Source organism: Prosopis cineraria, unplaced genomic scaffold (genome assembly GCF_029017545.1).
Source record: "Prosopis cineraria cultivar Desert tree isolate PC_DT_omini unplaced genomic scaffold, ASM2901754v1 PC4, whole genome shotgun sequence".
Classification (NCBI taxonomy): Eukaryota; Viridiplantae; Streptophyta; class Magnoliopsida; order Fabales; family Fabaceae; genus Prosopis; species Prosopis cineraria.
Window position 1 is genome coordinate 17,304,078 of NW_026555335.1, and position 11,337 is coordinate 17,315,414.

Here is an 11,337-nt window from a genome sequence, read left to right on the forward strand (position 1 = left end):
CCATTTGTGAAATTTTGTGAAAAGTGGTCAAAAGGGGTTTTGGTATCCAACTTTTTATAAAAAAAAGAGTTTGAGTATGAAACTGGTGCCATTGCCTAGAGTTCGGAAAAAGTTTCATATAGACACCAAAACCACCTCAATTGGATGTCAGATGAAAATTTAGGATATGTCAGAACTTCACTCCCTGTACTGTCTAATGACATCATTGATGCTGTCAAATTCATGCAATGCGCCGCAGCACATGGCACAAAGAAGAAGAGCCATAGCGCACATGTCACAATTTGTGGCGCAGATGTCATTTTCTGCACAAAATCTATTTTTGAGTTTTAAAACTCATTATTTTAGGTCCTATTTGTTTCTCAAGCTTCTGCACTATTTTCAAACTCTAGTTTGAGCTTAATAAATATTGTTTAAGATTTGAAATGTTGAACTTGGGATTTCATTCTAAAGGATTTATGAAATTTTCTTTTATGAACCTTTATATCTTTAGTAATCTTTTGAGGGTTAATTTCGTGATTACCTTGCTAGTGGACTTAAACGAAGATAGTAAGGGAGAACTTACATATATGTTATGGCTTAGGGTGCAAGGGGTATGGCTTGGGTGTAAGGAATCTGGTTTAGGGTGTAAAGCTTCTAGTTTAGTCAGTTTCATGTAATTCATAATCATTTTCATGTAATTTAAGGGCACTGACAGTGGTATGCTTTCTATGTGTTTGATTTACATGTAATTCGTTAGATATAACATGTAAATCTTTCCTAAGTCATACTCGCAAGTTTTTTCACATATTGATTTACATGTAATTCATAATTTTTTTCATATAATTCTGGGGGATTGACAAGGGCGTGCTCTCTATGTGTTTGATTTACATATAATCCTCTAAATATTACATGTAAATTATTCCTCAGGTATGCTCGTGAATTTTTTCCTACATCAATTTACATGTAATTAATGATAGTTTACATGTAAATCCGAGGTACTAATGAAGGCATCCTCTCTGTATGATTGATTTATATGTAATCCGTTAGAGATTACATGTAAATTGTTCCTTAGGCACGCTTGCAAATGTTCCCCCACATTGATTTACATTTAATTAATAGTAGTTTACATGTAAATCTGAAGCACTAACAGGGGCATCTTCTCTGTGAGATTGATTTACATGTAATCTGCTAAAGACTACATATAAATTATTCCTTAAGCATACTCATGAATCTTTTTCTATATTGATTTACATGTAATCTATAATCATTTTCATGTAATTCTAGGGGATTGATAAGGGTATGCTTTCTGTGTATTTAATTTACATGTAATCCACAAGATATTACATATAATTGTCCAAGCTAGAAGCCTTGCACCCTAAGCCAAATTGCTTGCACCTAAGCCAAAAACCTTCCACCCAAGCCACCAAAAGCCTTCCACTCTAAGCCAAAAACTCTTACACCCCAAACCACAAGCCTTGCACTCTAAGCCAGAAGCCTTGCACCCAAATCAAAAATCTTGCACTCCAAGCCAAAAACCTTGCACCCCAAGCTAGAAACATTGCACCCCAAACCAAAAGCCTTACACCTAAATCAAAAGCCTTGTACCCTAAGCCAAAAGCTTTATACCCAAGCCATAATCTTTGTATCTCAAGCTGGAAGCCTTGTATCCAAGTCATAACCTTTGTACTCAAATCAAAAGCCTTGCATTCTAACTCAAAATCTTTATATCCTCTAGTTATTGAGTTTACATGTAATCCTTGATGTTTACATGTAATCAAAAGGTGTTGATACTTTCTGGCGACTTGCAGGCCAAACCTCTACCAAGCACATTGTCACTTGTAGGAACTCTACTGACCAAAGCTCTAGTGGACTGATTTTGTGCTTTTTTGAAAAAAAAAAAAATTAACACATAGTGACACTTCAGTCATTTGTTCAAATTATTTAATGAATAAAATATTAGTTTTGATCATTTAATTGCATTTGATCCTTCAAACCAATTTCCTTTCTAACAAGGTCCTTTTCATCATTTTTCTCAATAATTTAAACTAGATTTTAGCTCCTCATTTCTAATTTTATTTTCACTTTGACCCCAGTCATGCAACTCTAGATCCGTCCCTGCTCTGACTGGAGAACAAATATGATGAATAGGCATGCTGGACCTGTGGGTTTTCGATCCGCTTCTGCAAGCATGGAGATTTCTAAAACAGAACTTTTGGATTCTGAGAGCGGAGGACTTCAATCTGCCTTCTCCAATCACACATACACGTGTCCCTTTGCATGGAGTTCCTTACGTGTCTAATGACAATTCTTCAAAGTGTTTCAAGCGAGTTCGCTCATTCTCGTCAGTGTTTAGAAATGAAGGAGTTTCACTGGTCGAATCAGATGGTAATTTTTTGAACAGCAATAAGCGGATCAAATTACAGTCGAAGGATGAACTCTTTACTGATCAAGATCTCCAGTTGTCACTGAATCTGATAATTTCTTCTAGTTCATTAACTTCTGATTCACCTATTTCTTCCCTCAGTTGCTACGTACAAGGAAGTCGGAGTTTTACATTGGCAATGAGATCATCTTGTAAATTCAGCGTCAGTACAACATCATGCATGAAGCATTCAGTTTTTCACTCCACTAACTATGCCCCATGTAGGGGGTGGGAATAGGACAGGCTTTTGGGGACGCATTGGGGGGGGGGATGTGAGAATCCGCTTCTTACATAATTCTCGGACCATGCGAACGTATGTTCACATCAATGCACAGGAACATTTACGAGTCGGTTTAAATAGATGGCTGGAGTCACGATTCACCTGGATCAGATGGTTCTATAATGTTTTATTAAGCTATGGATTCTTGGATCTCAGCTGGGAAGCTAAGGCCAAGGCTCATTTTGCTCCAACTTAAACCTGTCTGGATCATTTCCCTCCACATCTCAGAGTTCGCATTCCTCGAACCATGCAAGAGCCGCTGATAATTCACAATCTCTGGCATGGCATGAGAGTTACAACAGAGTCATTCCTATTTTGGGGCGCACATATTATGACTTTATGAATGTATCAGGGTCGTGATAGTGGACACCCAAACTTTGCTCCCATGGAGAATGGTTCCATTCCTCATGTTTTCATTTTCAAATATTGCTTTTGTTGAAGCCTCTGCATCCTTTTCCGATCAAGTTTTGCAAGCGAGTCTGTAAGCTTGACTATGCTCTGTTTTCTGGCACTGGAACAGGGTCTGATTCTGAAGAAGGTTTTCACTAGGTTTCCTACAAAAAAACCTCGTACACTTCCCTGAGATGGCTGAGGGCTTTCATGTTCTACAGCTTCATGAAGGTCCTTTCTTTAGAGCTGCATGGTCTATGTAATGGTTTTTCTTTATTTTTTGTATGTGTTGTGCTCTATGCTTCAGGTCATCATCTACATGTTCTGGCTGAAGAGTTTCCACATTTGCCGTGGCCTTTTCACATATGGCTTCGGTTTGTCATCAAATCCTACAGGTCAACAATTTGCTCGCAGAGATTAACATCGACGTCTGGAACTGGCTTTTGGAGCTAGATCAAATTGCAGTTTGTGCGACTCAAAACTCTTCCCATTTGCTAGCACTATTGGACGATGACTTGGGCTTTTACTTGTCTTGTAGGTTGATTGTTCTAATTTTGGTTGTCTTTTGGTCTTTTGGTCTTTGTTTGGGTCTTGTTTCTTTCTACTCTTGTTTGAGCCTGATGTTGCTTGTTCTTGTTCTTGCCTTTAGTTTTTAAAACTAGTTGCGTTTTGTCCGTAATCGTTTTATCTTTTATTTAAATAAAGTTTGTCCTTTCATTTAAAAAAAAAAAACATTGAAAATTTTAGCAAAAATTAATCTTTTAGTATTCAAGTTTTTACTCACATAAAACTTAATCCTTTAATTATAATTCAACATAATTCAATTTTTAAATTTTTAATTTACATATAATTTAATTCCTAAACTTTTCGTCATCTATAATTTTATTTCTATGACTCAATCAACGTTGGGTCATCCTACGTGGCAAAAATTGTCAACAACGACTTTAAAAAAATTACTTATATGGTCCAACTCCAGCGGGTGAATTTTTTACATATTATTTTACTGCGAATTGTATAATTCTGTTTGTTATCTTCTCCAATCTCTAATTTCTCTTCTTTTCCAGCATGGCTTCTCCTTCCTTCCTCTCTCTCCTCCTCCTCCTTTTCTTCTTCTTCCCACCCACCAATGCCTTCTCCTTCTCCCCATAATTCATTCGGCTCTTTGCTTCAATCAAGCTTTAACATCGAATGTCACTGCATGCTTTCTCAGCAGAAACAGAAGAAGATGAAGAGCAAGAAGACGAGGATTTGACCAACTCATCACCAGTAGTTGCCACAATGTTGGTCCTTGCAACTTTTCTCGACCTCACTCCTCGTCTGTTGTTCTTCATCATTTGTTCTTTTAACAGACTTATTGACAATTTTTGTCATGTAAGATGACTCAATATTGACTCAATGATGAGTCATAGACTGTAAAAATGAAATTATAAATGATAAAAAATTTAGGAACTGAGTTATATACAAATTACAAGTTTAAGGAGTAAGTTATACTAAATCATAGTTGAAGAATTAAATTTTAAGTGAGTAAAAACTTTAAAAACTAAAAAAAATTAATTTTTTTCAAAATTTTACATGAAGGAGGCCAAAACTAGAACAAGATAAAAGAGAAAAGCGAATATTTTTTTTCAAATTTTATAACACTATAAATATTATCAATTCCATGGCCAAGTAAATATGCTTATTTTATTTCAACAATTTTTTTTTTTACAATTGCGACAATTGATTTTTAAACATGGAGTTAAAATTTTAGAAAAAATAATGACATAATATTTGCATTCGTCAGAAAATCTATGACTAATTATGCTATTGTAGTGACAGAAACCATTCCTTCACTTAATTTGAATATTTTGATAGAATAGTAACATAATTTCATATCTATCACTAATCCGTCATTAATTATTATATCTAGTGACAACATTTTAGTAGTCCATGATTATATATGTATCATTAATTTTATTTTTTAATAGTAATTGTTATTTTTCTTTAAAAAAAATCGTATGAATGTTTTGCTTATATTTAAAAAATAAAGGGAGTAATTAACTGGCTAGCTTCTACTTTTAAGACCTGGGGAGTAATAACTGCAAATTTAATTTGAAAACGTAATAAAATTGCGTCTGAATTGTGAAAGAAGGCCAAGATTTATATTCTAAAGCACACGTTTGTCTATAAGTTTAGACTTGGTGTCACAAGTCTCTGCACAATCTACTTGGACAACACTTGAAAGTTTTTGTCTGTGTCTTTGAAATTAAGGTTCAGTATGAATTCTTTTTGGACTTCATAGCGGGTCATTTTCTGCGTGTGTGTAAGTTTATTTGTGTCTATTTTGTTTGTTACTTTTTACATTCCCGTTTGTCTAAGTCCAAGAAATACTACTTGCCTAGGTGTTTTTGGTTTTTTTATGTAATTTTTTAATTTAATAGTAATTGATCTTTACCCAAAAAAGTGTTTTGTTCCTTTTCATTAAAAAAATGTTTTAATCCTATTTTGGGTTAGACAAATGAAGTACGAGGTGGGCGGTGGCCTAATAGGCTAATAATTTGACCATTGTGTCATTGAAACTTTATGGGCCCAAATTCAAAATCACAGTTTTTTGAAAACCTTTCCTTGCCCACACTACTACAAAACAAGTATATGTGGTTAGACCGAATACTTATTAATTATATATATTATTATGAGTATATTTTAGGTAGATATCAGGGAGATAATTTAGTATTTATGTAGGAGATATTGTGCGATACCCAAATCTGATTCTAGCTCCATGATTCTCGGAGAGATAGTCGCACACTCACTTGTATATATCTGTATATTCTCTTTCGGTTCAGTGAAGCAATTTCACATAGTAAATTGCTACATGGTATCAAAGCTGTCACCTGTGACTTCAGACGCAGAACAGCTCGACTTTGAAAGCATCGAGAACAAGTTGAACCCAACTTACACTCCATTAATGTCGAAGAGTGATAGGTCCTCAAAAACTGATCCGAGCAGGCCAGGCGGTGGTCTCCTTGGGTCGACTACTAGCCATGAAGGATCGACGATGCATATCATCACTGTCAAACTCAACGGAGCAAACTACCGCATGTGGGCTCAAGCTATGAAGCTAGCGATTAGAGGCAGGGGAAAGATAGGCTTTATCGATGGCTTACCTAAAGTCCCTGATGAATCTGAGACGTAAGAAGCTCTGCGATGGCATACAGACAATGCATTGGTATCGTCGTGGCTTATAAATGCAATGATACCAGAAATTCAGCAAAGTTTCATGTTTCTTTCTTCTGCTCATGAAATTTGGAAGGCCGCACGAGATTCATACTCTGATGGAAAAGACTTAGCGAGATTGTACGAGCTTAAAACAAAGACTTGGACACTCTAACAAGAAGATCGTGAGGTCACTGCGTTCTGGTTAGAACTAAACTCTATGTGGCAAGAGCTGGATTTGATGACAGAGGTAGAATGGTCAAGTAGCACTGATGCTACTCACTATAGAGAGCAAATTGAGAATGAACGTGTATTTTAATTCCTTGCTGGTCTCAACCAATCGTTAGATGACGTAAAGGGACAAATTCTGGGTCGTACACCACTCCTATCAACAAGGGAAGTATTTTCTGATGTTCGCCGTGAGGCAACTAAACGTAAGGTAATGCTCTCTGAAACTTTTCCTACTCCATCCACTCCTCTAGAGTTTGCCGCACTTGTAAGCCAGAGTGGTAATACAACCCAAAGGAATCAGAAAGGGAAGGTCACGTGTGACCATTGCAAAAAGGTGGGTCATACCCGTGAGACTTGTTGGGACATTCATGGCAAACCAGCTGATTGGAAGCCAGGAAAGCAAAGGCTAAGGGGTACCAAACCTCTAATGACCCACCACCAGACAAATTAGATCAAAACCTCAAATGCCTCAAGTTAATAAGGAGCAGCTAGGTAAGTTACTCGAGATGCTCAATATGCTTCAGAAGAATGATCAAGCTTAGAAATCAAATCATACTGCCTCTGTAGCCCATAAAGGTAATAGTGCATTACTCACTACTACTAACAACTTCAAGTGGATTGTGGACACTGGGGCAACAGATCATATGACCTCCGACTCCATGGTGTTTCACACATATGTCCCTAATGCTGGGAATGAGACAATTAGCATAGCTAATGGGTCTTCCGCAGCAATAGCAGGAACTGGAAGTGTAATTATTTCTGATGTTATGAAATTAGAACATGTGTTACATGTGCCTTATCTAGCCTGCAATTTATTATCCATTAGTAAGCTAACGAAATAAGCAAGTTGTTGGGCTCATTTTTGCTGCACTCATTGTATTTTCAAGACCTCTTATCGGGAAAGATGATTGGGAGTGCTAAGGAGCATAATGGCCTCTATTACCTTGACGAATCAACCGTGAGTAACCTATGGTCTCGAATTCAGTGCAATATTGCATCTACATCTGAGAAAAAAGACTTTAAAGATCTTTTGTTATGGCATAGGAGAATGGGTCATCCAAATTTCCAATACCTATGTCGCTTATTTCCTAAATTTCAATCAAATAAAATTCCTTTTTTCCATTGTACTGATTGTGAATTGGCCAAGCATCAAAGATCTAGTTTCAAACCTGTGGAATATAAGTCTACCCATCCTTTCTCAATTATTCATAATGATTTATGGGGTCCTGCTTGTATTCATAATCGCTCTAACACAAAATGGTTTATCACCTTTATTGATGATCAAACTAGAATGTGCTGGGTCTATCTGTTACGTGACAAGTGCGATGTCCCATTCGTGTTTTCTGAATTTTACACAATGATCAAAAATCAATTTGATACTACTATTCAAGTCCTTCATACTAATAATGGAACTGAGTATTTTAATCAATCAATGAATCTTTTTCTCAAAGAACATGGAATTGTCCATAAGAGTACATGCCCCAACACTCCCCAACAAAATGGTATAGCAGAGAGAAAAAACAAACACCTTTTGGAAGTTGCAAGGGCATTACTCTTCACCTATAATGTTCCTAAATATTTTTGGGGAGATGCTATTCTCACAGTAACTTATTTGATAAATCATTTACCTAGCTGTGTCCTTTCCTATGTTTCACCTCTTGAAAAATTAAAAGAATCCCATTCCATAGCCCATTTTGACACCAATCTCCCTCTTAAAATATTTGGCTGTACCTCTTTTGTTCACTCTCATTTTTCTCATAAATTGGAACTAAAAGCTGTGAAGTGTATTTTTCTGGGCTATGCATTAACTCAAAAAGGTTATAAATGCTTTGATCCTCATACCCGACGCCTGTACATTAGTAAGGATGTCACGTTTGTCGAAACTGAACCTTTCTACCCAAAAGCCTCAATTCAGGGGGAGAGGGGGAGTGACATGAATGACTTTCAGCTTTTGGATACCATTTCTAAAATTCCTGAATCTCTTCCAACATCAGAAAAAACACTTATAGCCCCAGAAAATTCCCTTCCAAAATAACAGATCCTAATTTCCTTGTTCAAAAACCCACTGAGCCTAGGATCCAACCTTCTAAGCTAGAAACTGAAGTGAAAAGTCTCTCAGATAGTAATAAAAATGCAGGTAGTACACTGGAGAAGACACCAACAGTTTACTCTAAAAAAACATGGAGGAGTAAACAAACTATTATGCCTGAAGCACAACCAGAATCTAAGCCAATAGAGGTTCCTGGAGCTGAGATTGAGGGAAGTAAGAGTCCCCTACGTGAACGTGGAGGCGGTGAAATTGAAGAATCTAGTGATATAGACCTGCCTATAGCCCTCAAAAAACAACCCAGAACCTGCACGCAACATCCTATTCAAAGATTTGTAAGTTATCATACTTTATCTCCCTAGTATCGTGCCTTTGTAACTAATCTTGATAAGGTGAGGGTTCCTAAAGATATACATGAGGCACTCAGTATACCAGAATGGAAGAATGTTGTGCTGGAGGAGATGAATGCCTTAAAACGAAATGGCACTTGGGAGATAGTAGAGCTACCTCAAGGGAAGAAAGTTGTGGGATGCAAGTGGGTGTTTACCCCTAAATATGATGCTGCAGGTAACTTGTACAGGCTGAAAGCACGATTAGTGGCAAGGGATTTACTCAGACCTATGGTTTGGACTATAAAGAAACATTTGTGCCTGTAGCCAAACTTAACACCATTAGAATTTTAATTTCTATAGCCGTAAACATGGACCGATAGTTGCACCAATTGGATATTAAAAATGCTTTCCTGAATGGAGATCTAAAGGAAGAAGTGTTCAAGACATTGCCCCCAGGTTTTGATGAAGGAAAACCCAACAAAGTGTGCAAATTGAAAAAATCTTTATATAGTTTAAAGCAATCACCTCGAGCTTGGTTTGATAGATTTTAAAGCTTTTGAGAATTGAAGGGTATAAGCAAGGGTTATCTAATCATACCATGTTTGTGAAGTCTGAGGGTGGAAAAGAGGTGCATAATCATTGTATATGTTGACGATATCATCATTACAGGTGATCACAAAGAGGAAGTAACCAAAATAAAGAAGGCTCTAAGTCAAGAATTTGAAGTGAAGGATCTGGGCAACTTAAAATATTTCTTGGGTATGGAAGTTACGAGATCACAGCGCGGGATTTATGTGTCCCAAAGAAAGTATATCTTAGATCTATTAACTGAGACAGGCATGCTAGGGTGCAAACTAGTAGATACACCCATTATAGTAAAAAGAAGAAGAAAAAGGAACAAAAGAAGGATACAAAGGAAGAAAAAGATGAATTAGAAGAAGAGCCAGATGAGGAAGGAAATGAACCAGTAGACAAAGAAAGATATCAAAGATTAGTGGGGAGGTTAATCTATCTCTCACACACTCGGCCAGATATAGCTTTTGCTATAAGCGTTACAAGCCAGTACATGTGTGATCTGAGAAAGAGGCACATGGAAGCTGTATATAGAATTTTAAAGTAATTGAAGGGAACGGCTGGAAAGGGGTTATTATTCAAGAAACAAAACCTGTGGTCTATTGAGATCTATACAGATGCGGACTGGGGAGGAGCAGACCAAGATAAAAGGTCAACATCAGGATATTGCTCATTCGTATGGGGCAACCTTGTTACATGGAAAAGTCAAAAACAGAGAGTAGTCTCAAGAAGTAGTGCAGAATCAGAATTAAGAGCCTTAGCTCAGGGCATCACTGAAATATTATGGGTAAGACGTGTCTTGGAGGAAATATAAATCCAAATAGAGTTTCCATTAAGACTCTACTGTGATAACAAAGCAGCAATTAGCATGGCATTAAACCAATTCAACATGAACAATCTAAGCCATTATTTGATAATTGTATGCCTCATCTACTTACCGACTAGACTCTAAGTTACTGATGTGTTAACCAAGGGTCTACATAAGCCATTATTTGATAATTGTATGAGCAAGTTGGATATGATTAATATCTATAATCTAACTTGAGGGGGAGTGTGGTCAGACCGAATACCTATTAATTGTATATATTATTATGAGTATATTTCAGGTAGATATCAAGGAGATAATTTAGTATTTATGTAGGAGATATTGTGCAAAACCCAAATCTAATTCTAGCTCCATAATTCTCGGAGAGATAGTTGCACACTCACTTGTATATATCTGTATATTCTCTTTCGGTTCAGTGAAGCAGTTTCACACAGTAAATTGCTACAGTATATATGATGGGTTTTATTGAACGATTGTAATTATAACTGTCTAATAAATTAAATATTGGACAGTTCTAAAAATAACCGTCCAAATTAATATATTAGACGTTTATTTTTAGAACCGTCCAATATATGTTTAAATTTTTTCAATTTCCTCTTTTTTTTAGTCTTTATTGGACGGTTATTAAGAGAATAACCGTGCAATAAAGGTGTTAAATATTGGATAGTTAATATTTTTATCGTCCAATATGTCCTTTGTTCCTTATATCAGCTCACGGCGTCTTCTTCTTCCTCCAGATTTGATATTTCTTCATCAGCTATCATCTCGGCTTTCCTTTGTTCTTGTCTCCTCTCTTCTCAATTCGGCCATTAATCTCTTCCACGCTCTCTCTTGCTCTCCCACCACTCTCTTCTCCTGCTCTGCCACCGAAGACTCATCTCCTACCACGAAGATCTTGTCTCTCCTCGTGCTCTACTCTCTCACGTACCTATAAGTGGTCTCATCATTTTTTCCTCTCATTTCTTTTAAATCTCTTGCTCTCTGAAACAATTTAACTTGATTTTTATATTCATTGTTGCATGGATTACTGATCTTGATTAGGCTTTTATTTTGTTAGATTAGATT